We start from the raw sequence: 27,601 nt of genomic DNA, 5'->3' as shown, positions 1-27,601 counted from the left end.
TTTTAAGGTTAGTTGTATCAGAAACCTTAATTCCAACTACAATCGTAGTTTCTATGGATATTCCTGAATTTCATTACTTTGAGAACCCACATGAATTTGTTCTTTTTCCTTATTATAGACTTGCTCAGGTTTTCCACTTCCTCTTGAGTCAGTTTTGGCACTTTGATTCTAATTGCTCCATTGAGTTGTACTATCATCTCTATTAAGTCCTTTCTCTTATCACTCAGGATTCTCTAGTTTCTCTTTACTTTTCTGTTTCTGAGATGGGAGTCCCATGTAGTGTACGCTGACTTCAAAGTTGCTGTTAGTAAAGAATTACCTTGAATTTCCCATTCTACTGCTTTTAGTTCCCAAGTGCTAGGATTACAGGTGTGGGCTACCATGCCTAGTTTCCTAGCTTCTCCTTAAACTGTGTGTGTGTGTGTGTGTGTGTGTGTGTGTGTGTGTGTATCTCTGTGTGTGTGTGTGCATCTGTGTGTATGGTTATAACATGTGAGCATATGTGAGAGTTTGAGAATTCAGGCGTGCCTTCCATAATACATGTGTGGCAATCAGAGGACAACATGTGAGTGTGGTTCCTCAGATTTTCACCTTGTTTCATACTAGTGCTTTTGCCACAGCCAAGTCAACCAGGCCGGATAACCATTGTCAGCTCTACACTCCCCATGCCCAGTATGTGCTCTGGGATGCCACTGTGCCTGGCTGCTAGCCTTTCAGCTTAGATCTAGGGTTCTGAGCTTAGGGGGCTGAGCTCGAAAAGCAGGTATTTTACCCACTGACCCATCTTCTCAAGCCACAATTTCTTTGTATGAAAAGTTGGTGGTTAATTTGAGATCATTCCAAACAATGTAGGTATTTGCAGTTGTAAGCTGCTCTCTGAGCACTGCCTGCAAGGCAGCCGTATGTTTTGCTATGTTGGGCTTTTGTTCTCATTAACTTTAGAGAATTTTCTTTGTGAGTTATTCTTTGCTTGTTTATGAGTGTATCGTGTAACTTTCACGTCTTTGTAAATATGTTAAAGTTTCTTCTGTTAGTGACTTCAAGTTTTGTTCCTTTGTAAACAGGGAGCATACTTAGTATGACTTCATCCTATGTGTGGAGACTTGTCTTGTTGTCTGATACATGGACTCTTCTTCAGAATTCACATTCTGCTACTGCTGGGTGGAGTACTCTGCAACTGTCAAGCTTATGATATTGCTCCAGTGTCAATTTATTTGTTGATTTTATGTTATTTGGGTCTCCATTATTATTTTTCTCCTTATGTTTTTATTTTATATATCTTGAGGTTCTGGTAGGTATAGGCATATAGGTGTGTGTGTGTGTATGTATGTTTATAAGTGTCTTATTTGATGGACTGATATTTTTGTTCTTTACTATATGCTTTTGAGTTATCTAATTATTAGTTATCTTGAGCAAACACAATATCTTAAAATAGTCTAGTTCATGTTAGTAAGAACTAATTTTAATAGTGAACAAAAGTTTAATATAACTTGTCTTCTCTTTTTTGTATAATTATTGTTATACACACAACTCTATGCATTATAATTACTGCTTTGTCTCCTAAATCAGGTAGAAGAAAATACTTATAGATGAAATCCATGTATATCATTTTATTTTGTAATTTTGTATGTATTTATCTTTGATGCTGTTCTTTATATCTTCATGTGGATATAAATTACTTGTTTCTTTTTAGTTCAGCACAAAAATTGTTAGTGACAAATTATCTGATTTTGTTTATGTGATGTTAAACAAAAGAAATTCTGGCACTTGTTAAAATGATAAGGGAGACTTTTTCAAGACTATTCCAATAGAGATTGTTTTGTTGCAATGGGGACTCCACACTCTGATCCATTTATTTACTTATTTATTTATTTATTTATTTATTTAAAACGCACTCAATGTCAACATACAAGAAGACAAAATTACATAATTGTTACTTAAAGCATGTTTGTATGTATTGATAAATAGTAAAAGAATACAGGACTACATGTTCAAAGAATTTTGCATTCAATAGCGTTTGTTATTTTTTTTTTATGTAACTATTCTTTGATAATTTCATACATGCATATACTGTTGTCTTAGGTTTCTACTGCCATGATGAAACCCCATGACCAACAGCAACTTGGAGAGGAAAGGGTTTATTTGGCTGAAAGCTTTTTATCCATCACCAGAAGAAGCTAAGGTGGGGACCCAGAGCCAGGAACTGAAGCAGAGGCCATGGAGAGGTGCAGCTTATGGACGTGCTTTCCCAGCCCGCTCTCTCGTAGACCCAGACTCACCTGTTCAGGGGTGGCACCACCCACAGTGGTTGACAACCCATTTAATTGTTAATCAAGAAAATGCCCCACCGATTTTTCAAACTGATGGAGACATTTTCTCAGTTGAGGTTTCTCTTTCCAGATAACTCTGGGCTTGTGTCAAATTGGCAAACAAACAACACGATTGTGTTTTGGACATTTACAATTCTCATTGCCTTCTCTTATCCTCCCCCAACCAGTCCTCCTGAAACTTCTTTTACAATAAGACTTCTCTGAATGAAGTCGAGAGTAGCATAAACCTCTTGGTATAAGCATAAATACTCAGGATGCAGTGTGACAGTGTGATCACTAAATAAAACAACTGTAGTTTCCCCACTAGGGCCTGTGATCTTGCCAGTCATGGGTTTTTGATCAGGGTTTTAGTACCAGGAATAAAATTCTTCCTGTTGAGCAATCCTTATATCCAATTAGAAAGCAAGCGGTTGGCTACTTCAAGAACTATCATATATCAAAAACTTTAGAAGTTCAACTCCTAAAGCTTCCATTCAGGGTTCAAAAAATGAGTCACAATAAACTAAGGAACTGCCGGGTGGTGGTGGCCCATGCCTTTAATCCCAGCACTTGGGGGGCAGACACAGGTGGATCTCTGTGAGTTCGAGGTCAGCTTGGTCTACAGAGTGAGTTCCAGGACAGCCTTCAAAGTCACAGAGAAACCCTGTCTCAAAACCCCGCTCCCCCCAAAATAAACTAAGGAACTAAAATCTGAGGGAAAAAAGAATCTACTTACAACATGATCTTTCTACCCAAGTCTGCTTATTATTCTCTTATCCAGCAACAAATGTTTCCAGTTCATTTATCCTTACAACCAGCAATTTTCCAGCCCTAGCAGGGTCCAGGACTGGAATTCTTTAGCATCATAAAAGACAGATAAGAATCTTCACATGGCTGGGCGGTGGTGGCACACGCCTTTAATCCCGGCACTCGGGAGGCAGAGGCAGGCGGATATCTGTGAGTTCGAGGCCAGGCTAGACCGACAGCCTCCAAAACAATACAGAGAAACCCTGTCTCGTAAAACAAAACAAAACAAAACAAAAAAATCTTCACATAAGGGAAGTCCTGGTTGTCAGCTCAAAGGTAGGGGTAACTAATGAACATCCCGTGAATTCCTTAAGGAAGAAGGTTGGTTAAGAGATTAAATCATCAGGGAATTCTAGAAAGGGAGACTAGTGTGCTACACTACATTTTTAAGTGGTTAGATAAAAAGCTAAAAGTTTATATTCAGTAAAAAATCACAAGTATGACAAAGACTGTCTTTTTACTCAGTGCCCTGATTTTCTCCCAGCATGCATAGAGACTATGGGGCAACCAGGCAACCGAAGTAAACAATAGAGGAAGGCAAGCAAGAAGCTTTTGTTCTGCTGGTGCCTTTTGCTATGGTTTCCTGCTAAGGGAAGCTTTTAACATCAGTTGCTTAGGGCTGTAAGTCAAGGTGAGAGATCTAAGTTGATTTGCACAAGAAACAGAACTTGGTGCCTTCCAAAGCTCTGTGGCACACAGGTCTCCAGGAAAGTTTACTTTTTCCTGAGGATGAGCAGATGAGCTGATTACATTTGTTGTTATCTTCTCTGGGGAAACAGGAGCAAGCAGTAAATCTCTGAGCTGAGATCTTGGGTTAATAAACTGGGATGAAGGTAAATGCAAGAAGTTTGAGAATCTTTTATTACGGAGTTAGTTTAGGTTATCACTTCTCTATCTGCCAGTGAGGCAAAACCAGAGCATGCTTATTTTTTATATCCGTCTGGGCAGCTATGAATCAACAGCTTTGAGTGTGTAGTAATTCTATGTCCCTGGTTATCTGGGAAGGTCTTAGATTTAATGCTTTTACCTAGGCCCTAAACACTGACCAAATGCCTGTCAATAAGGATAATTGCAGGAAGGAATATATCTCTGCAATTCCATAGGAGAGGGGAACGAGGACCTGATAGTGGGAGACAGGTCTCACACATGGCTAAGGAAAGTAACCAGTAAACTCCAAATACGTGGGAGAGTTTGTTCCCAGTAAATGATCAGATAGTGCTGAACTGTTGAAAGTAAATCCCAAGTTTGTTACAGAAAGGAATAAGCTACTAGAAGGATCTATAGCAAGGAACAGTCACTTTTATTCATAAGACCATAATGCTAAGTACAGCTTTCACACTGGTTGAATTTCCTCCACACAGAGCCCTTGGCACTAGTGGGCTGTCTCATTGAATGACGACTGTACAATCACTGTGTGGTCTTGTGGTCTGTAGGAGTCCTATCACTATTGCCCCAGTGTGCATATTTTGTCAGTATTTTAGCATTCAGGGTCTAGTGCTGGATTACTGATGCTTTTCTTTTGGCACCGTGTAAGCTAGCCAGCACAGAGAGAGTTTCCTGGTCAGTTTGAGGCTGATTCATTTGTGTCTTACATCTAGTGTGACTGGTCTTCAGCAATAGGGTCGTGGTGGGTAATCAAGAGCAATGGCAAGTCTCCTCATCTTTATAACTTCTATGTGTTATCAATAATCTTGGTTTGCTGAGGCTCTGTTGTCATATTTTCCTTTGGTAATGTATGGATTCTTTTAGTTTTTTTTTTCAGAATACTTATAATTGTAACTTAGCCTGTATTATTCCCAACATTTGGTTGTCCTTAGGGACAGATTTTTATTACAGATGAGTTGTGGTTTTGTTTTTGTATGTTCTGATTCTTTTTCATTTTTTGTATATCTATGCTTTTTGCTGAAATATAGAATACCTAATGCTATAATATTGCAACTATAGATATTATATTCCTCTCAAGCAGTCCCTTCTCCCTTGGAACTTTTGTTTCTTCTGTTTATTTGTTTATTTAATGACATTTGTAGAAAAATTCTGCGAAGTCTTCATAAAAACTGTAAATGATGTCTCTGTTTGGTTCGTTTATTGGTCAGGTAATGATTGGATAGAAACATCTGTAAATGACTTAACCAGTACAGCTCCATGCCTTTACCAAGTCAGCCCCCCTCCCCATGTGTGTGTGTCGGGGCATACATTGATTGTTATGACAGATAATTTATAAGTTTGTTTTAGCCTTCATTTTCCACTTGAGTGGAACATCAAGGTCATCCAGGGTGAAGATTATCGTCCTATGAGTTCCCTGGGCAGGTGGCACAGCATTTGTTGTGGGCATACTCTACCTAAGTCATTTTCTTGGTTGCAAGGATATTTAAGAAAATGTGAAAGCTTATATAGACACCTCCCTGCTCAGTTTCTTTGTAAGTTTTAGGTCCACCTCTTGTCAGCCTTATTGGAATGCTGCCTCAGGTTCTGGGCCCGGGTGGCATTTCTAGCCAGCACTGTCCTTGCCTTTTCATGAGCTCAGCAGACAGTGACATAGCTCCTGGGACTAAAGGTGAGCAAATACATAAATGGAAAAGCTACAAGCATAGAAATCTAAACACCATTAAGAAGAAGGTGGAATTATTGATGACATTTTATATTCCTGTCCAAATTTCATGAAACTGGGAATTAATTTAATGTAATCTGATTGGGATTTTGCCTCTTCTTTTCTGTAGTTATGATGGCCCTCAGTGGGATTGAAGATGGTATCACTGACACACGAAGTTAAATCTGGTATCTTGACTTTAATAGGTAATTCACCATTTTAGTCAGTCAAATGGAAAGCTTTTGAAAAATTTAACATTCTTTTATCATCTTTGAAAGGGAAAGCATCAAGGTGGATGATTTCCTTTTTTGCCTGTTTATTTCTTTGCTGTTAATTTAAATTTTTCTAAGCCTGAGTGTTAATTAAAAAATTGCTTGGTAAAGGTACAGACAGTCAAAACTTGTCATTTTGGAAGGAAGTGGCCACAAGCAACCTTTTGACCCTATCTGACCCTGGAAGCCATGATTCACATTTACCCATGAACCTTTGCTTACCTGAGGCCAAAGCGGGTTTTCTCCAACTTACTGCCATACAGGATTCCCCCCTCCACTTTGGGGTTTCTCATTTTTGAGGCTTTCTACTAAATTTATTACCAGATCAGACAAATATTTGTCTAGAAGTCTAGGTAAGCAGCATTTTAAGAAGATACTATTTGCCCTGATTTAATGGGGAGTGATAGTTTCTGTGATATGGAAAGCCATACATGTATTCCCTTCCCAGCCTTGCCATAGTAACATGTGAATGTGGCTGCTGGTTTATGGAGTGGGGAATATCCATTAGTCTCTGGTGGCTTGAGCCAACATAAATGATTCCTTAAGGCAGTGAGATGGAAAACTAGAAATCTAACTAGCTGTATGCCAGACAAGGACTAGACTTCGTCGCATAATTAACGTGTGAAGCAGGAGCATTGGTCCTGGTGCGGCCTGATGGCCTCTCTGCCTCGCTGGCTCTGAGAATTGTGAATGATGGCCGCTTGTTTATCAGGGAGTTTGAACGTTGTCTTTGTCTTATTTTTACACCTCATTGCTTCTCCATCTCTTTTTCAAATCTCATTTAAAAGGTATTTAGATATTTTCTCCCTGTCCATCTCTCTTAATTTTACTCTGCCTCCATTGATGGCTGTGTGATTCCACAGCCTCAACAGTGTGTTCCCTAAGGTTTTGCTATGAAATACCTACAAATTTTGCTTGTGAGACTCAGCCTGGTATGTGGGGAATATAGTTTTCTAGATTTGTCAGGGGCAGAAGACACTCTCTAGAATTGATGACTTACAAAATTAAATTAGCTCCTAACAGGCTCATAAGCTAAAATCTTCTGAAAGTATTTATTCTTATATTATGTGTATGGATGTTTTCCCTGAATGTATGTCTGTGCATGCAGTGCACATGGAGGCCAGCAATGGGGTAGGATGCTTTGGAAATGGGATTATAGATGGCTATTATAGATGGCCGCTAACTACCATGTGGATTCTGGGAACTGAGGCGGCATCCTCTGAAAGAGTAACACATAGTCTTAAGGGCTGAGCTGTCTCTCCAGGCCTCTAAGCCCAGTTCTTAGCTTAGTGTATAAAAAGACAATTTAAGAAACATCTGTACATTTGAAAGTGTTTCAAAATAAAATTACCCTTGGAAGAGAGTTTTTGTTTGTTTGTTTGAGACAGGGTCTTATGTAGTCTCTGTTGACCTGCACTTACCTATGTTGGCCTCAAATTCACAGAGATCTTCCTGCCTCCTGCATTCTGGGGTTAAACGTGTTTGCTATCATGCCACAGAAGAAGCTGTTTTACTCTGTTTTGGTTGTTTGTTTTTGTGTTATTTTTTGAGATGGTCTCACGGTGTAGCCCAGGTTGTCCTTGAGATCTACCTGTTTTTGTTTTCTAAGTGCTGGGATTAAATGTGTGTGCTATAATGCCACAGAAGTTGTTTTACTGTTTTGCTTTTTTTCTTTTGGTTGTTTTTCTTTGTTTTCTTGAGACAGGATCTCACTGTGTAGCCTTGAATTCACAACACTGTTTCCCAAGTGCTGGGATTAAAGGTGTGTTCCATCATGCCCAGCTAAAGCTGTTTTATTCTGAAGAGATGTTGGCACTAATGGCATCCTCAGGGTTTTTGTAGGGTCGGTAGCTACTGAGTAGCATGGAAGATGGTGAGAATCTTCTAACCAGGATCTCCTGTCACTTAATTGTAGGGGACTTATGGTAACAGCGCCTGTCAACATTTGAGTGGCTTATAATTTCTGCATACTCTTTTCTACTTGTAGAATAGAAAAGGGACAGAAGTTCAGGGAGGGGATGATAGCACTCATATCTGGTCACATCTCTACTCTCTATCCCAAGGGCACTGGAAAGGTTGGTTAGGTAAGGTTCAAATAAGCTTGATCAACTGTGTGAATTCTATTTATTTATTTGTTTATATAGTACCAAGGATTGATCCTAGGACCTCACATATATTAGGCAAGAACACTACCACTGAGCTGTAGATTCAGCCCTGCATTTTGCTGCATATAGACTGAAGTTAATTATTCTTGGTTAGTTAATGATATGTATTGATCAGCTGTCTGTTATTGTGACAAACACCTGAAGCAATCCGCTTCTAGAGAAGAAAGATTTATTTTGGCTCATGGCTTTAGAGGTTCCAGCCCATGGTAGCTTGACTCTGTTGCTTTTGGTCCTGTGTTGAGAGAGAACATTATGGCAAGGACTGAGTAGTCAAACAAGATGTTCACCTCAGCATGCTCACCCGGGAGAGCACAGAAAAATGCACTGGAATCCCAATATCTCCTCCAAGGACATGTGCTCACATCTCAATAGCACCATAAATAACGGACAAGCCTTTTAACACCCTGGCTTTCAGGGATACTTCAGATCTAGATTATAGGAGGGTTTTCTTTAGCATCTAACTTGGTCACAAGATCAAATAGAGACAAGAGACACTGGCAAGATCTAGATTCATGCTGGGAGAAACTACTCTAAGTAGAATCAGATTTTGTTGAACAGGATCTGGCCTTTTGAAAGAACCTGATGTATGAGGAGTCAGTCTTGGCTCACCAGTGGTGGTTAGCTACACCTCTCAGGTAGCTGACATTTTGGGCAAAGAAGTGGGGTGCATATCTTTCTCTGCTGTCAGTGCTCTGAACATGTCTGTTTCTGGGCTACCTTCAAAGTTTGTGAATGCCAAAGTGTTTGTCTGTATTATTCTTGGCAATGTTGGCCCTGGAGAGAGTATTTCTTGGATGGATGCTGCACTGCAGGAAATGCAGGTTTCTGGCCAATGTGGTGCTGTTCCAAGGAGCTGTGCCTTCCAGAGAGAGGCTCTCTGTGAAGTGCACCATGCCATTGCTCAGATAAACATCTATTAGCATCTCAAGGAGATCAGTTGTGATCAAGTGGCTAGAGGAGAGTTTAAAGACAGATGAGAGACTCTACAAGATTTCCCTTTTCAAATGCACTGCTTGCTAAATCAATTCAGAACTCTAGTTCAGGGAGTCATGTGTCTTTTCTCTAGAGAAAGAAGGCATGCAGTTAGTTCACACTTGTTTCAAATGGTTGTGTCTTTCATACACAGGTTTCCTTAGATCTCTCTGAGCTGAACTGAGCCATTGAACTTTGAGTTGCTTAAGTGCGGTAAGGTTTGGGGAAGGTATTTGGGAGAAGGCAATGGTCTCCAATTATTACATTCTTCTCAAAGAACCCAACACCTGGTCCATTGAAATAGAAGAGATTGACATGCACTATGGTACGCTGCCATGGCTCCCAAATGCAGCCCTCTTGGGATCCTTGCGGCCTCCCTAAACGTTCCTTGAAAGAAGGCTGGCCAGGACTAGTCTTCAGTTTCATAACCTCCTGTTTCTCCATTTCTTTCCCTTTACTGTTTTTGAGGCAGGGACTCAGCCATGGCATCCTTCTTTCAGAATATCACAGTGAACTGAAAGGGATTTGTTCTTTCCCTTACTCTTCTGGCCAACATTTCCTGATGCCAGTGAAAAACATCCACTGATTGTTTGAAAATCTAAGCACTATACATGAGTTTCCTCCTGTCTCCGAGATAAAGTGCTTTGTGCTTTCAAGAGGTCAGTCACTCCTTGGTACCTGGCTCTGCTTCAGAAGTGGAAGGTCACTTTCCTTACAGTGGCGGTGTAAGGGCTCATCTTTTAAAAGGGCCTGGTTGCTGAGCCATGGACGCTTCCTCATGCTGGTTCACCTGAGACATTTTTCCCCTTATTCAGAATAAGCTTTCAGGATTAAATTCTATTTCTCCATGGTCTGTTTTATCTCCTCAGAGCATCTTTCAGTTCGGTGCCCTCTGATTATGATGAGTCTGCCAGGATATGAGAGCTTTTGGCTGAGGCTGAATGAGCTCACCCGGAGACAGATGTTCACTCTGTAGAAATGTAATAGAAAATCCACCCGGCAATACGAGTCAGCTTCAGGTGCTTTGTCTTCAGTGTAAACTTTTCATCTATTGCTTTGAAGATGGAATGATGATTTCATATTGGATTGAAGATGCTAATGGGAGCTGGTACTTACCTCATTGCTCCTGTGGCCTGCACACTTGTTATCCTTGCCAGCCGGTCACTTCTGTCTCCTCTTCCTCAAGGCCCACAACCACACATCCTTTAGTTGCTGTGATAGCTATGACCATCTCTTTGTCCTCCCATCTCCCCTCTGGTGTTTTGCAGGGAAGAACTCAGCCACATCTGATAAGCATTTCTGTTTCCAACACGAGGTGCTTGTCACTCTTTAGATGGTTTTCTGAGTTTAACCCCTGTGACGGGTGTTTTTGTATAGGTATGAGTAAGGTCTACAGGCAGTTAGTATGTACAGATATGTTAGAACCAGTTACTAACACACCAGTACATGAACTAACTGCTTGGCAAATGGCCCTTCTCCTGGGAACCTGGAGATGCTTTGTGTATTTGGTCCCTCCTCTGAGATCCAACTCTTGAAATTTCCTGTAGTGACCTTGCCCAGTGCAGTGTTGATGGGTGGTGCTTACGTCAGCCAGTTTTTCCACTTTGAGCACCATTATGGAGAGCTTATAGACAGAACTTCCCTCCTTAATTTTTAAAATATTCTATAAAATGTTATTTTAATTATGTGTCTGTACCTGTGTCACGGATCAGCACATGCGTGTAGGTGTCTGTGGATGTAGAGATGTTGGAACCCTGTGACTCACCTGGAATTAGAGGCAATTGTGACTTATCCAGGGACACGGGATGCTGATCACTAAGCCCTGGGCCTCCTGAAGAGCAACCTGTTCTCTTAAGTGCCAAGTCATCTCTCTTGCCCTCTTTCCTTAATGTTTATACATTTTCCAGGGACCAAATACTTTGCCAGAGACTTCCAGGATTGGATATTTGTACCATCCTGGGAATGAAAACAAATGTCACATCGGAAAACGAACATCAAATTCATGTCAGACCTGAGATAACTTTTGAACAGTTCCCAATTTTCTTAAAATTGATCTACTCTTCCCCTCAAGATAGGCTTTGGAACCAGCTAGACTTTAGAAGTTTAGAGTAGAGGGAATTGCCCATTTAAGAATATCCACCTCCACTTCCTAATCTTGGATAATTGGTTGAAAGTCTCTTTGTGATCACTTCTTTGTTTCTCGGTTAGGCAGTATGAAGTGGAGGCGACTGGCTTCCAGAAATTAAGACTTATCCTTTCAATTTAAAGTTTCTGTCTTCTGGAGAAGGGAAGGGGGTTTAATTTATTTTGTACACATAAGCACTGGAGTGAAATTTTCAGAACCCTGCAAACAAATGGAATGGACCCACTTGTGTGTGTTGGTGTGTGGCTTTATGGATGGAGTGAATGGGCCTGTGCACACTGCAGCCCATCGGTTCCTCTCCCGTCTGAACACTCCCTCTGCAATGCCTTTAACGGAGGATGCGCATGTAATCTGGAGGTGATTGCTCACTGTACCAGCACTGATGTGCTGCGTTTGACCAAATGACTAAGTTTGCAAATAGACTATTTATGCCGAGTACGAGCAGTGCTTCTCCACCAAAGTGCATTGTTAATGATCTACTTTAAGAGAAAGTGGGTTTAGAAGTAGCTGCCCAGGAATTTGATTGGCTGGCACCAGTGCCTCGTCCTATAATTACCCAATAAACCATAAGGGCTTTGTTGGCACATTTGTTCAAGCCTGTCATGTCAGACCAGCTGCCACCCAGCATTCTAAGTCCACTTCTAATATCCTCTTTAAATTCTTTGTGGACAAATTTAGTGCCTGTACACCTTTGAAAAATCTGTGTGAAGAAATTTGTTATTCATGCACTGAAAATTTTGTGATAAAATGTTAACTTAAAAAATTGATTGCTTTCCCCATAAATAGCTAAATTATAAAAATTGTGATCTGGACTGAGCTGTTGAGATAGTTTTTAAAACGTGTTTCAGTTCTTAGTACATTTAGGACTTACGCTAAAAAAAGCAGATGTAATGGAACCTAAAAGTTGCAAACTGTGAATCTCTTCTTGAAACCAACACTTGAAAGTGGTGGGAACAGCGCACTTAAAAACATTTAGAGAATAAAGGCAAAATTAAGTTGATTTTTGGAGTTAGAAACTAATCTGTCTATTTTCTATGGTAAATAAATTAATCACCTCAGATTAAAAAGAAGTATACACCAGGTATGGTCTTTTCCAATTACTTTATGATTCTTAAACTATGTTCTGGGGTGGGACAGGAAACTTTTAAAGTTGTGTGACCAATTTATGGCTGCCTCTTGGTATCCATTGACCCCAGGACCCCTGTGAATACAGAAATCTGCAGATGCTTAACTCCCCTTTGCAAAATTGTATAGAATATGCATCTGTGCATCCGTTCATATTCTTAAAGTCACCTCCCATTGACTTATAATGCCCACTCTACCGTAAGTGCCATGTAAACAGTTGTTCTTTCGTATTGAATAGAAACTAATGATCAGAAGGCAGGTTTGCACATTCTGGTCCATGGTTGGTTGGATCCCTAGGTTTGGAACTCACAGATACCAAGTGTTGACTGTGGCACAGTCAATTGGAACAGTGTTTCATTTCTCAGTAGTGTAAGCATTTTAGGTCTTTTACTTAGCTTCCAGCTCTCCTGTTAAGACCCCAGGTAGTTTTTATTAGCTAGAGGACAAGCAGACAGCATTTTGCCATTAGATGTTGACATCCAGAATGATTGCCCTGTTTTGTTGGACTATAATGGCACTCTTCAAGGTGTCGTGTGATGAAGTATACAGGGAGACTGGCATATTGAATAAAAGATGAGGAAATATACTGGCTAAAAGAAGTTTGCTCTTATAATACCTGGCTGGACCTTCCACAAAGGAAAACACATGGCTATAGCATGACTCTCTGCATCACTGTGAAGTGAAAATCTGGTGTGTCTCTGACAGAACATTGGCTCTATGGGGAGGGGAATGTTGGCAAAGGGCTAACATGTAATAGAAGAAATTAAATGCACTTGACAGTAATTGGATGAAGAAAATTCAGGAGATGAGATAGCAACAGAGCACAACAAAATAACACAATTAAGGACACATTAGCCATATGTCTCCAGCACACGGAGAACACAGCAATACGAATGACCAGGTGATGACCTTCACCCCAAACTGGAAAGTAGATGACAAGTCTATGGGGGATTGAAGATTAGAGGCAGAAACTGTGTTAAAAATTAGAGATTAAAGGATAGTAGTAACCGCACCTACGAGCTGATGAGGACTTGGTAAATAAGGGCTGTTTGCAAGACCAGATCCAAATGTGTAGATCTTATAGATTTGGCAAAATTAAAAATAGTTGCTATTAGATCTCAACATGTCTCTTTGTCATGCATATTTTATGTTAGCAAATATTTGTGTGGGAAACAGTCAAATGTATTGTCCCTCCTTGGAAGTGCAAGGACATTTCCATGACCACAGTACCTTATACATATTCTAATCACAGCTTGGATCAGTGCTTCTCTGAGTGCTGGTTTGCATGTCTCTGCCTGACCAGTCTTAGATCTTTTAGGTAGGCACTGTGTACTCAGAATCTAGCATTTTGCCAAGCTCACAGTACTATCCAATAATTAGGGAATGCATGATTGCTTCTGATGTTACCTGTCTTGGACTAGTCCTACATAGGCTGGGACCTATGTGGTTTACATTTATACCCATTAGATTCATATGTGTTCCCAAACTGCCCATATAAGTAAAACAATGTGTGATACACAGGCAAAGAAAGGGTGAATAAAGCAGTTTCATTGTAATATACAAAACCCCAGCAAATATTCCATTAGTAGTGATAGGGCAAAAAAATAATTATCAATGCATTTCTAAAATATGTGCATATATATAGAGGTACAGAGGAGTCTTACAAAAGCAATCTCTCTCTCTCTCTCTCTCTCTCTATATATATATATATATACATATAATCACATGTATACTGCTGTGGCTTGGGTATGTCATCCAGAATGCTTGTGTTGGAAATATGTATGTATGTATGTATGTATGTATGTATGTATGTATGTATATAAGCATTTTAGTAAGGCTTGGGATTGTAGATCAGTGGCAGAGTGTCTGCCTAGCATGTACACGTTTCTCATTTTGATTCTTAGCAAACTCACAAAAACATAGAAAAGAAAAGGAGGAAAGAGGAATGACATTCTAATGCATGGTACAACATGACAGGCCTTGAGAGTGTTATTCTAAGTGAAATAACCAGAAAGGATGAAACCTACTGTGAGTCCTCTTACATAAACTCTTTAGAGAAGCAGAGGAGTCAAAATCCCGGAGCCAAGATGTAGGTGGGTACAGGCAGGGGCTGGCAGCTGTGGGCAAAGGTAGACAGTGCTTCGTGGAGAATTTCCATCTGACAAGAAGGAAGTGTTCTGGAGATGGGTGGTAGAGATATTTGTGTGACAACACGAGTACTTGGCTGAATGACACACTTCAAAGTGGCTGAATAGGTTTGGGGAGATGGCTCAGTTGGCAACGTGCTTGCCACACAAACATGAGGAACTGACTTAACTCTCCATTAAAAAAGCCTGGTGCATGGCCAGTAAGATGGTTCAGTGGGTAAGAGTACTTGCTGCCAACACTGATGACCAGAGTTCAGTCCCCTAGGCACACATAGTGGAAGGAGAGAACTGAGTCCCGCAGGCTGCCCTCTGTCTTCCACACCTTCCCTCCTCTTTATGCAGCTGTGGTGCAGGGTTGGGGGGGTGTCTATACCGTGGCACACATAGAGTATGTGTTCTATGTACATCTTTCCCAGACTTTGTTGCTGCCCATTTTCCAAAGCAATTCTGGGCCTCTGACCATCAAGGCAAGCCATGCTGTGCTGCCTGTGATCTTGTGTTCAACAGTCCTATGATGTCTCAGCATGCCCCTTGTCTTCCCGGTGGGAGCTACCTGCGGACCCCTTTGGGAAACACTGTGGCAATCATCAACACATATGTTCCTTTAGGGTGTGGTGCTCCTCTTCATGGGAACCAAATTATTCATTTAGCTGGTGGGCTTGGAGTCCAAAAACAAGCTTAATAGAAAAATCACACAGTGATCACGATCAGTTTTTTTAACTTTAAATTGGGGAAGCTGTTCTCAACTTCACTGTCTTATCTTTCCCATAAAGATGATTATTATTCTTGATATTATTATTTTACTATTTTAGGTATTGGTGGTTGAACATAGAACCTTATACATGTTAGGTAAGCACTCTACCACTGAGTTATAGCCCTAGTCCTTCTGCTTTGTTAAAATGTTTAGACAGGCTCTTACCATGTTACTTAGGCTATAACCTTGAGTTCACGATTTTGCCCAGGCAGGTCCTCAACTTGTGATCCTCCTGCCTCAGCTTCTTAAATACCTGGAATTACAAGCTTGTGTTACCACCCTCTAGATAATGATTTGGAAAAGTCACCATGGAATTCACATTGGTGGCGTTTAGAGGTGGGGATTTGGAAGATAACGGGGGCTAGAAGGGGTTGTGAGGGTAGAACCTGTATACCTGAATGAAGCAGGAGAAGCAGAAGAGAGGTGCTGGTTGTCTTTCACCATGTAGTGTCTTCTGCCGGCATCCAGACTTTCTAGCCGCCAGAGCATCAAGCTAAAGAAACCTCCATTCTTTGTGGAACGCCCAGTTGGTGCTATTCCGTTAAAACAGCAGATGATGCTCAAAATGATCCTCAAATACATTTTATAACCTCCGTTTAACATTTGGAAAGATTTCCGTTTTTAAATCTGTATTACATTTATTTGCCCCTTCACATGTCTCTGTGTTGTGCACATATGTGTGTGTGTGTGTGTACGTGTGTGTGTGTTGTGTATGTGCATGCATCTGTGTGTATGCACACATTTGATGGTGCACATGGAGGTCAGAGGGCGGTTTGGGAGAATCAGTTCTATCTTCCCACCATGTGGGTCCTGTGGGTTGAGTTCAGGCCATTAGATGTGGTGAGGGTTGCTTTACCTGCTGGGTCACTTTGCTCGCCCAACACTGGTTTTGTAGATAGTAAATCAAGAAGCAAGCGATCTAAACTTTCCCAAGGAAAGTCACTGTGACTGTAGTAGTATCTGTTTCCTTAACAGTTGCGTAGCTGTACTCTCCCTCCATTCCTTTCTCCCTCTCCCTCTTTCTTCCTCTCCCCTTCTCCAGTCTTCCCCTTTCATTTCCTTTCTTCTTCTCTTCTTTTGTGAGCCTTTACACATGCTAGCTTACTGCTCTGATATTGAGCTGGGCTCCTACTCTGTCTTGCCATGGTACTGTTTGTTAAAATGTGTTATTCTTAAGCCTCTTAAAAGCGTTTGGAGACTTCTCAAGCTAGCTTATTGTAATTTAGTCTAATTACTGCCACAAGTTCTTGGTTAATCCATGTCCCTAACTACTGTTAGGTGTTTCTCTGGAGTTGTGAGATGACATTCATGCCCTGACTTTTCCTGGCTGCACTATCTTTGAGGGTCATGCTTCAGAAGTTCTTCCCTTCTTAGCATTTTTGACTTCCCTTGCCAGGCTGTTGCCAGCAGTGCTGGCTTGGAAATCTTTTCCTGTCATCATTGTCCTTTCTACTCTCCTTAGCCCAGTCTTCTACAGCCTTGTTTTAGGGCTCCAGCCCTGGCCTGTCTGTGTTTTACCGCCCGAGTAGGATTTTGCATCTTTCTGAACAACTATTTCATTAGTCTCCCATTTGTCAGCTCATGCCAGTACAATCAATGACTCTGTATGTAGTTTCCAAGCCAAGGCCCTGGGCCTGGTATAATAACATGACGACGATGGCAACGATGATGATGATGATGATAATGATGGTGATGGTGATGATGATGATGGTGATGATAGTGATGGTGATGGTGATGATGGTGATGATGGTGGTGATGATGGCGATGATGATGGTGATGATGGTGGTGATGATGGTGATGATTTTGGTGGTGGTGATGATGATGATGGTGAAGATGGTGATGGTGATAGAAATGCTGACAACAATGATGATGTTGTTGCTAATGATACCAACTTTCCTTTTCTCTTAAGATAAAGGATCTCCTTAAGTTTTATTGAAGACATGAAAACTGAGAAGTTCCCAGCCAGTCTCTTTCTCCAGGCGAGTTCATAAGAGAAGAGCTGTGAGAGGCACCTCAATGACTTCCATTTGAAGGGAAAGAAGAAGCTTGACGGCTCCCTTGGTTCTCGGGACTGATGAGGAAGGGTCCTCCCACTGTCCTAGTACTTTTAATAAGTACTTCCTGGAGCACAGGTCAGCTTCTGCTTCATGTATCTGATCCAAGGCTTTCTGGGTACTCACATTTTAGTTCTTAAAGCCAGGTTAGCATGAATATTGGTGAATTGAAAATTTTTAGGTTTATTTATTTTATGTGTATGAGTGTTTTCCCCCCTCATGTATATATGTGTATCATGTGCACACCTGGGACCTACAGAAGTCAGAAGAAGGCACTGGAGTTATGGATATTTATGAGTCACTATGTGGGTACTAGTAATTACACCTGGGTTCTCTGCAAGGACAACAAGTTCTCTTAACCACTGGGCCAACTCCAACTCTTCAGCTCCTGGAAAAATGTTTTTATTGATTTTAATTCTTTCATGTATATAGCCTGACCATTTATTATTGCAGATGAAAGAAAGTTTTGTATACTAATGAGATGGATGGTGTGATGGTTTGAATAAAAATGGATCCTGTAGACAGGGAGTGACAATATTAGGAGGTATGGCCTTGTTGCAGAAATTGTAGCCTTCTTGGAGGAAGTGTGTCACTGGGGGTGGGCCTTGAGGTCTCAGGTGCTCAAGCCAGGCCCCATGTGGCTCACAGTCTCTTCCTGCTGCCTGCTGATTGGGATGTAGAACTCTCAGCTCCTTCTCCAGCAACATGTCTGCCTGCACACCACCATGCTTCTTGCTAAGATGAAAATGCACTAAACCTCTGAAACTGTAAGCCACCTCAATTAAATTGTTTTCCTTCACAAGAATTGTCATGGTCTTAGTGTCTCTTTATAGCAATAGAAACCCTAACTAAGATTGGTAGCTTCTTCATTTTTACATAAAGAATTAAATATTGGCTGTATTTGCTAATGTAGTATATAGCACATCTTTAAGTTTTATTTTGGAGTTGATCAATAATTAGACTTTATAGTATAAATGCTAAAAATGCTGACTTATATGAATATGTAGAAGTATGTTTTAGGGACATTTAAGAAATGGAAAATTCCATCCTAATCCTAAGGCAAAATTCATTGAACGTTTTTTTAATGAAACTCAAGTCAGCAATTCAAAGAACAGCTTTCAAAATCAAACATAATAAAATCCAGAGATAGACTAATTTGATACTCACAAGCTCAAGAATGATGATAGTAAAACATGAAAAGTCTTTGTTTTCTGTAATCAAGCCATCATGTTTCTGTAAGAGCAGAAAACTTTGCATGTACTGTAAAAACACTATGGTTCATTACAGAATAGGCTGGAAGCCAAGCTGCTGTTTTAGCTGCTCTCACTGGTGTTGTGTGGGATTGAGGCCTACCAAGTGCACGTTCACATGTTGTATGTGCAGAACCAAGGCTGCAGTGCAGTTGTGTGATGGTGACCCGTGGATGGCATGTGTGCTCTGTGTGTGCAGAACCAAGGCTGCAGTGCAATTGTGTGATGGTGACCCGCAGAGTGCAAGTGTGAGCATTGTGTGTGAATAACAAAGTCTGCAGTGCAGTTGTGTGATGGTGACCCTCGGAGTGCAAGTGTGAGAATTGTGTGTGCAGAACCAAGGCTGCAGTGTAATTGTGTGGAGCAAGAAGGAAAAATGCTGCTGGGAAGACCTCAGATTCACTCTGCATTTAATCTGAATTACAGTTTTGGTGGTACCTTCTGAGACCTTTCACAGTTGCCAATTTTTTCTCAACCTCCATTCGATTATGCGGTCCTATGGAAACATTTTTGGTGGTCATCAGTGTAGTATTCCTAAAACAAACAAATAAACAGACATACAGACAGACAAATGGAAAAAATCCCCTACAAACTAAAAGCTCACTTCAAATCCTAGAGATAGCATGTGATATGTGGAAAAGTGTGCTGACTCTGCATTTGGAAGGTGTGACTGAAAGGTGTGGCCCTGACTACAGGAAGGACAATCCCTTGCACCAAGCTGCTGGTCTGGAACACAATTCTTCCCAAGTGGGAGGATAGAAAAACATCTAAACCATTTGTCTCAGCTCTGATCATTTCCACAAAACTTTGGTTTCAGTTCTAATCAATAGGCATTTTAGCTTTGTAGCAGAGGTTAGGGATTTGAAGGAAGGCTTTCATATACACAGAAGTTTCATTTCTGCACTTGCTCCTCATAAGAATGCATAGTTCTGCATCTCTGAACAAATTAAAACTATTCGGGGGCATTCATAGTCTTGCAATTTAGCCATGAAGTTAGGGAAAAGAATAAAACATTCCATAGACTTTGAGCTGGTAGATCACTCTTGAAAGGTGTTAATTTAGTTCTCCAGCTTGGATTTGTTTTGTAGAGAGTATTAATTGTGTGTTGGATAGAATTGGAACATTTAAGGTTTCAAAAACTGGAAAGTCTGATAAACAAATAGTTCCATCACCGCAGAATGCTCACCCTGATTACAACAGTCTGTGTGATCAGAGACAGGCACAGGTTGATGCTCTCTGAATGCTTAGCAATGGCATTTGAAATGATAAGTTCAAATGAAGTGTGCTTTGTCTTCAACAGCTAAATCAAAATTGTGGGAGTACAAATCTTACGCCTTGACCCTCAAGATCACAGGAAAGGGCAGAAGTCCAAACCAGGAAGACTCTTAAATGCTATATCTACTGACTTTATAATGGTTACGTTTAAGGAGGACTTAATTAGGGGTCCATTGCTATGAGCCTGAAAGCAGCTTTACTTGATCTTCTTGGGGTGGGGGTTGTTGGTTGTCTCTGAACCTCTTGTGTTAGCTGAGGGCTGGGGTGTAGGACAGCATAGTGGTTGGGGCAGATCATTTTGCTGCAGTTGTACTTCAGTGAGAGCAGGCACAGGGAAGGTTCCATGATGGTGACCAGCATTAGGTGCAGTGCAGGGTAGACTCTTTATGGATGCTTTAGTTAGACAGAGTGTGGTCATTCTCCAGCTGTTTGTGGCAAATATTGGTCAGTACTGGTCTGGCAGATGCCTTCCTTGTCTTGAATCTTAGCTCTGACATCCTCTAGGATGCCACTGGGCTCAACCTCAAAGGTGATTGTCTTGATAGAGGTTAAGTATTGATAGACTCATTGAAGACAGTTTGGGGGAGTTTTGAGATAATGTTTCATGTATCCTAGGCTGACCTTTAACTTGCTATGCAGCCAAGGTTGGCCTTAAACCCTTAAACTTCCTCTTCTACATCCTAAGAGATAGGATTACAGACATGAATGTCACATTATAAATGATTAATGTCCATTTCTGATTGGATTTAAGGCCTGGTCCATAAGAAAGAATCTATGCCTGACACCTTTGTCTAGACCAAGAAACTGAGGTCATGGGCTATATAAGGGTAACCTGTAACTATCATTCTGCTAAATGAACATGGGGTTAAACTGACCACTAATGACTTGTCCTAGATTAAGCAGCTCTTAACCCTCATCAGAGCAGCCTCTTTCTATAGCAGATATTGCTTAACAGAGAGACCCACAATGGGATGAGTTCCACAGAGCAAGAGACTGTGGAGTCTCAGGTCTCAGGTACATCTGTACCACATCCCTTCCTCCAAAGGCTCAGGTCAGGAATCATCATGGAAAATGGGGCTGAAACATTGTTAATCAAAGGCAATGAATGGCTACAAATGAAACTGTTTTCCTTATACAACTGGGCAGGTGCACATAGGACCGCACAGTGACTGTGGCATTTGGTGAGATTAAGCTGGACAAGTTCTAACATGGATGCAGGAGATGATCATGAAGTTTCACCCTAGCTGAAGAGCTACTAGCAATTTATCCTGTCATTTTTTTCTCGGGATATGCAGCGTGAGAGACTACCCAGTGCTCCAGCAGATGGTCCTAAACCCATGCTCACACAGACAACACTACATGGACTCAGTGGGTTAAAAAACAAACACAAAAACAAAGCAATGAAGCTGCAAGGAAAAAGTGCCTGGGAAGGATGGGAGAAATTATAGGGGAGGAAATGGGGATGGATTCGATCAAAACACATTATGCGTATGTATCCCCCAGGAACTTTGACAACATAAACATTTCTCAAGTCATTTAATCACTGTGAGATTCATACATAGATATGATGTTTTTACTATTTAAGCAAGAAAATCATAGGCTAGGGAGGTAGATGTCTTTTGTAAAATGATAAATGTAGTGTGGCAGGTCTTTCTGGATTCCACATTTGCACTCTGAAACTGTTTACGCCACTGTCTTTAATCACTAATTGCAACAATAGCCTTTTGTTAAAAATATGAGTAATTCATCTGTTATCTTTATTTACATGTATAAATTAAGCCACATATATGTGGAAGCCTGTGCAGGCCAGAGGAGCATGGATGACCCCCTGGAGTTGGAGGTGCAGGTAGTTTTTAGGCATCGGGCATGGATACTGGGAACTAAACTCAGGTCTTGTGGAAGAGTCAGAAGTCCTCTTAACCTTCCAAGCCATCTCTCCAACTCTAACCAGTTAACTCTCTTAGGACATTTGCTCTGTCACACATAATTTCTGAGATGTAGTAATAAATAATGATTAGACATTTCTCTTCTCATGGTTTTGGAGGCCAGGGAGTCCTAGATCAAGGTGCCGACCTCTGGAGCTTGCTTGGAGCCTTCTTGCTGTACCTGCATATGGTTGAATCCTGGAGCTCTGCTTGCACACAGTGGAAGCATCAGTGGCAGGAGCTCTATAACCTGTGTTTGGGCTCCATTTCCAGTCAGGACTGCTCTCCTGAATGTCCCACCTCTTAATCTCTTATTATAGCCCCTTTGGTTATTCAATTCCAACATTTGAATATCGGGGAGTATACTCAGATGACAACATTTTGTTAGATAAAATTTTATTTTATTGTTACTTACAATTTTCTTTGATATCTGTTTTTTTGTAATGTTTTTATTTAAATTAGAAACATAAATGCTTCATTTGTCAGTCCCAGCTCCCTCTCCCACCCCTCCTCCCTTGTACCTCCACTAGTCCCCCAGCCCCCCACCCAATCCCTACATCATTCCCCAGGGAGGGTGAGGCCCTCCTTGGGGGATCTCTAAAGTCTGTCATTTCATCCAGGGCAGGACCTAGGTCCTTCCCCATGTGTCCAGGCTGAGAGAGCATTCCTCTATTTGGAATGGGCTCCCAAGATCATTCATAAGCCATGGTAAACACTGATCTACTACCCAAGGCCCCAGTGATTTATGTGGCCTCCTCACTGGAACTACATTCATGGAGTCTGGATCAGTTCCCTGTTGGCCTTTCAGGTATCAGTCTGGGATTCAAGAGCTCCCCCTTATCCAGTCAGTTGTCTTTGTGGGTTTCATCATCATGGTCTTGACCCCTTTGCTCATCACTCCTCCATCTCTGTCACTAGGTTCCAGGAGTTCAGTTCAGTGTTTAGCTATGGGTATCTGTCTCTGTTTCCATCAGTCACTGGATGAAGGTTCTAGGGTAGCATATAAGGTAGTCATCAACGTTACCATCAAGGAGGGGCATTTAATATAGTCTCTCCACTCTTGCTTAGTTTGCCAGTTGGTGTTATCCTTGTAGATCTCTAGAGATCTCATTAGTGTCAGCTCTCTCCTCAAGCCTATAATGACTCCATCTATTATGGAATCTCTCATCCTGCTCTCCTCTATTCTTACTTCGACTCAACCTTCCTGCTCCCCCATACCTTCTTCTCCCCTCCTCTTATCCCCCTCTCTTTTTCCTGGCTCTCTCTCCCCTCCCCTGATGTTCCCAATGTGCTCTGGAGAACTTGCCTCATTCCACTTCTCTGAGGTATCATGCATCTCTCTTGGGAATCTCCCTGTTTCCCAGACTCACTGGCACTGGGATTGTAGGCTGAGACTCCCCTGATCCTTATCTAAAATCCATATATGAGGAAGTACATACCATGTTTGTCTTTCTGTGTCTGTGTTACCTCACTCAGGATGGTTTCCTTTAGTGCCATCCATTTGCCTGCAAGTGTCAAGATTTCATTGTTTTTTCCCGCCAAATAGTACTCCATTGTGTAAATGTACCACATTTTCTCTATCCACTCTTCAGTTGTGGGGCATCTAGGTTGCTTCCAGGATCTAGCTATTACATATAATGCTGCTATGAACATAGTGGAACAGACATTCTTGTTATGTGAATGGGTGTCTTTTGGGTATATGTCTAAGAGTGGAATTACTGGGTCTTGTGGTAGACTGAGTCCCATTTTCCTAAGGAATCTCCATACTGATTTCCATAGTGGCTGTATGAGTTGGCACTCCCACCAGCAGTGGAGGAGTGTTCCCCTTTCCCCACATCCTCTCCAGCACAGACTGTCATTGGTGTTTTTGATTTTAGCCATTCTGACAGGAGTAAGATGATATCTCAGAGTTGCTTTGATTTGCATTTTCCTAATGGCTAAGGATGTTGAGCACTTTCTCAAGTGCCTCTCAGCCATTTTAGACTCCACTATTGAGAATTTCCTATTTAGTTCTGTAGCCCTCTTTTCAATTGGATCCTTTGGTGTTTTGGAGACTTGCTTCTTGAGTTCTTTGTAAATTTTGGAGATAAGCCCTCTGTCAGATGTGGGGTTAGTGAATATCTTTTCCCAATCTGTGGGGTGTCTTTTTGTCTTGCTGACTTTGTCCTTTTGCCTTACAGAAGCTTTTCAGTTTCAGGAGGTCCCATGATATCTGTTTTTACATAGTTCAATTTGGCCTCAAACTCAGGATTCTCCCACCTGTGTCTCCTAAGTGTTGGGGTGATAGGTATGTGGTATTGATGTTCAGCTTAGATACAATTTTGAAATAACTAAAAGCAACTTTGGGGCATGGGGAATGTCCTACCTTGTTGGGAGGCCCTGCTGGTCAGAGGTTCCAGTCTGCCATAGCTGACCAGGGACAACAAAGGCAATAAACAAAAATCTCTGAGTGCAGTGGGAAAGTGAATTTTTAACCAATGATAAAAGTCCCAGGAAGCCCTTAGGGATTTCTTATTTTAGATTAAGGAGCTGTAATTATAATGTGTGGCATTATTGGAAGAATAGAGAATTAATTCTAGCAGGGATTCCTGTGATTATACATCATTTTTGGAAATATCCATGAATACAAAGTATTCTTGCAAATGTTAAAATCATGTGGTAATGACTTCTATTTATTGAACACATACTATTGGTTAGATTTTGCTGAAACATTTTGTCTAAGTTTTGTTCCTCTGCTATAAAATCTCTTAATATTTCCATCTGTGAACTAAAACACACACAGAGTAAAAATGTCACAGTCATGTTAGATATTCTACAAAGCTAAGTGATTGACTAGAACTCCAAGATTGTGAAGAGTTGGGATGTTGCTGGCTCAGGACCAAATTATCTTGGGCCACCTTTAGTCTCCTTAATAGGTATTCATGGCCACCTTTGTTTCTGACTTAAGATCCTTTGAGTACCAGGAAAAGCTTTTTAGAATGTGCTAACTATGTTCATCATAAGGCGAAGGTGAAGGTTATCCTCAGACAGCAACTGAGACTATGGCACAAGTTTCCCTCCTCTGCTAGAACCTGCCTACCCGGTGTTTGGAAAATGCATGGATTTATGAAATAAACTGATTAACAGGAGAGTTAGGATGAACTGCAGTGAACTCTTGCACCTGGTAATCTTTGCATCTAGACTGTCCCAGAGCCACGTAAATGATGTCGGGTGCTGCCTTCCCATGTGTAGAACACTGGTAGTCGGCAATGTCTGAACCACACTGCCTGATGACAGTGTGAGCTAATACCTCCAGCCCTGGGAACCGTATGATTATGTTGTCAACGGCAACAATAGAAGTCAGTGGTTATGCTGGGCAACCAAATCGACACAGATTGCCCAGGCCTGGAACGTTCTCTCTCTCTCTCTCTCTCTCTCTCTCTCTCTCTCTCTCTCTCTCTCTCTCTCTCTCTCTCTCTCTCTCTCTCTCTCTCTCTCTCTCTCTCGCTATCTCTCTCTCTCTCTCTCTCTCTCTCTCGCTATCTCTCTCTCTCTCTCTCTCTCTCTCTCTCTCTCTGTGTGTGTGTGTTTGGTCAGGGGACTAAGGATTTGCAGAATGCTATAAACATATATATCAATGTAAAGATGAAGCAGGGAAGGCTTACTTTAGACTTTGATTTGTTAAGACGTTCATAGTTGTATTTGTTAACAGTTTTTTGTTCCCTCTCCCTTCCTCTGCCTCTGGTTCCTTCCCTGTCCTTTCCTCCTCCCCCCCTACCCCCTTTCAGCCCTTTCCCTTTCCTCTCCTGCTCTTTCTTGTAGGCAATGTGAGGAGGGTGAGAAGAAACTAAAGCACTGAACCCTGTGGCCGAAACACACAACTCTATAAACCGAAACCAAGATCAGAAACCAGACTAAGCTTGAGGAAGGCAACCTTGATACCTAGAATTTTGTTTCTCTGAGCTTTATTTGTAAATGGGAAGAATAATAAATTTAAAGCCACTCAGGATTTCACCAAGGTAGTGAATAAATGTTTGTAAGTTGATCAAAGGATCAGGAATTCGCTAGAAATCTATCTTGTAAAAAAAAAAAGCAGAAGTGGATAAACCAGGAACTAAACAGCAACTCATTTCTTATGAATCCCCTTGCCCTCTAAGGACCAAAAGAGTAGTATTTTCTCTCTTGGTTCGGCATAATAGAAGAACATGTTATTCAAATCCTGGTTGTGTAAGTCGGGAGAAAAAGTGGCATTTATCATTTAATTAGTTCTTTTGACTCAGCATCCAAAATCACAGTCCAAATTTCCTAATAAGCAGAAGAATGTGAACAAATGATAAAAATCCTGAGGGACACCAGCAGCCTGCATTTTAATCATTGGTAAGATGTTTTCTGCTCTGCTTATATTAGTAGAAACACCCGCCCTCAATGCTTTACCATTTCATTCACTTTGCAGACATAATTGATACAAAAGCCCAAATGTCCGACTTTTTTCCTTGCATGTATTAGCTCTAAGACTGTTTTGACATTTAAGCACATCATGATGCCCCACCTCTTTTGCTAATGCAGTAGTACCTGGTCCCAGGAGGAGAAAGAGAGAATTACTAGTTTGGGCTGGAGATTGGTGTCTGGGTATACTATTACTATTTTGGGAAGGAGATAAATGGTAAAGGCTGCTTGTTGTAAGGATTGTTATCTGGATGGCATTTTAAAAACAAGTGAAATTAGATTAATAAAAATAACTGAGTGGGATTAAGTGGATCCCAAGAGATTGCAGATGAAAAAGACCTGGGGGCTTCTCTTTGTTGTCACAGCTGGCAGAATGCTTCCGCACAACAGTGTGAAATGGAATTCCCTGTGTGTGCAATTTGCTGCCAGTCAGAGCCACCAGAAACAGCAGGGAGAGTTAACGCCCCACAGAACCATCTAGTGACCAGGCACATAGGTAGTGTAAGGCTTAAGACTCAGCATTCCACCCCAGGCCTGGAATTTCTTCCTTATCTGTATCAGACTATCAGGCTGGTGTGTTCTGTAACTTAACCTGCTTCATGTCTCTAGAACCTTCAGGAGGGAGGAAGATGGGTATCCCGATTCCCTCCTCGATCTCAGGTTCTCTGACATATATCTCTGACCTCTTTGGGGATCTGACAGCTCTATGCTTTTTCTACTAAGTCATAGCATGCTGGAGAATGAGACTTGAGTTTGTTGTCTACACACCACACCTTATAGATCAAGTGTCTAGTGCAGGCAGGGGCAGCACCTAGATTTGCACTGATCCAGTTATACTCTATAAGTCTGTAGTTTCTCCATCACCTTGATCATAGGTGAATCTGGGACGCCAATAGCATCAGTTAGGAGTAGGCAACAAGCATGAAGTTAGCTGGGCCAACTCAACAACTGGGCAAGATTTGGTTTCATTTAGTTAAAGTTCTAAGGAGCTGTATCCACTTCGAGAATTTCACATGACCATGAAGCCCTTAATCTTTTCTTCATGCAAGCAAGGACGTGGTCTTGGTGAACAGAACCATTTCTCTAAACTTTCTAGGTAAGGAGACACCGTGGGCTAGTGCCCAGGAAACGACATTGAGTGGCCTAGAGGGTGATGGGCATTGCTCCCTCCTGTGCCCACATTCACAATAGGAAATTTGCAAACTGGAGAGACTTTTGGCAAGTGGAAGTTTTGCACTTCTAATTTTTTTTTATAACTTTTGGGGTATAATAAAGGTCATCCAATTTTTCAGATTCATCCATCTAAACTTTTTTGGTCCATCTGTTTTTGTCCTGGCAGGCACAGTAGTAAATGCCTCATTTCAGAGCTGCTTCACTGCTCTTCCAGAACA

The 27,601-nt window shown here is 41.3% G+C and overlaps 1 long non-coding RNA gene across 1 annotated transcript in view; it reads left to right on the top strand.

The window, feature by feature from the left end:
• LOC121138953 overlaps window positions 1-25,765 on the top strand; it is a 43,018-nt gene extending 17,253 nt beyond the window's left edge. Inside the window, exons 3-4 of the long non-coding RNA XR_005875818.1 lie at window positions 17,191-17,413; window positions 25,553-25,765. This is a non-coding gene — a long non-coding RNA (uncharacterized LOC121138953). The remainder of the gene's footprint in view (window positions 1-17,190; window positions 17,414-25,552) is intronic.
• Window positions 25,766-27,601: the final 1,836 nt, after the last annotated feature.

This window comes from Mesocricetus auratus, unplaced genomic scaffold, assembly GCF_017639785.1.
Source record: "Mesocricetus auratus isolate SY011 unplaced genomic scaffold, BCM_Maur_2.0 Super-Scaffold_6730, whole genome shotgun sequence".
NCBI classification, from domain to species: domain Eukaryota; kingdom Metazoa; phylum Chordata; class Mammalia; order Rodentia; family Cricetidae; genus Mesocricetus; species Mesocricetus auratus.
The sequence above is the reverse complement of the archived record's forward strand: the minus strand, read 5'-3'. Positions and strand labels throughout refer to the sequence as shown.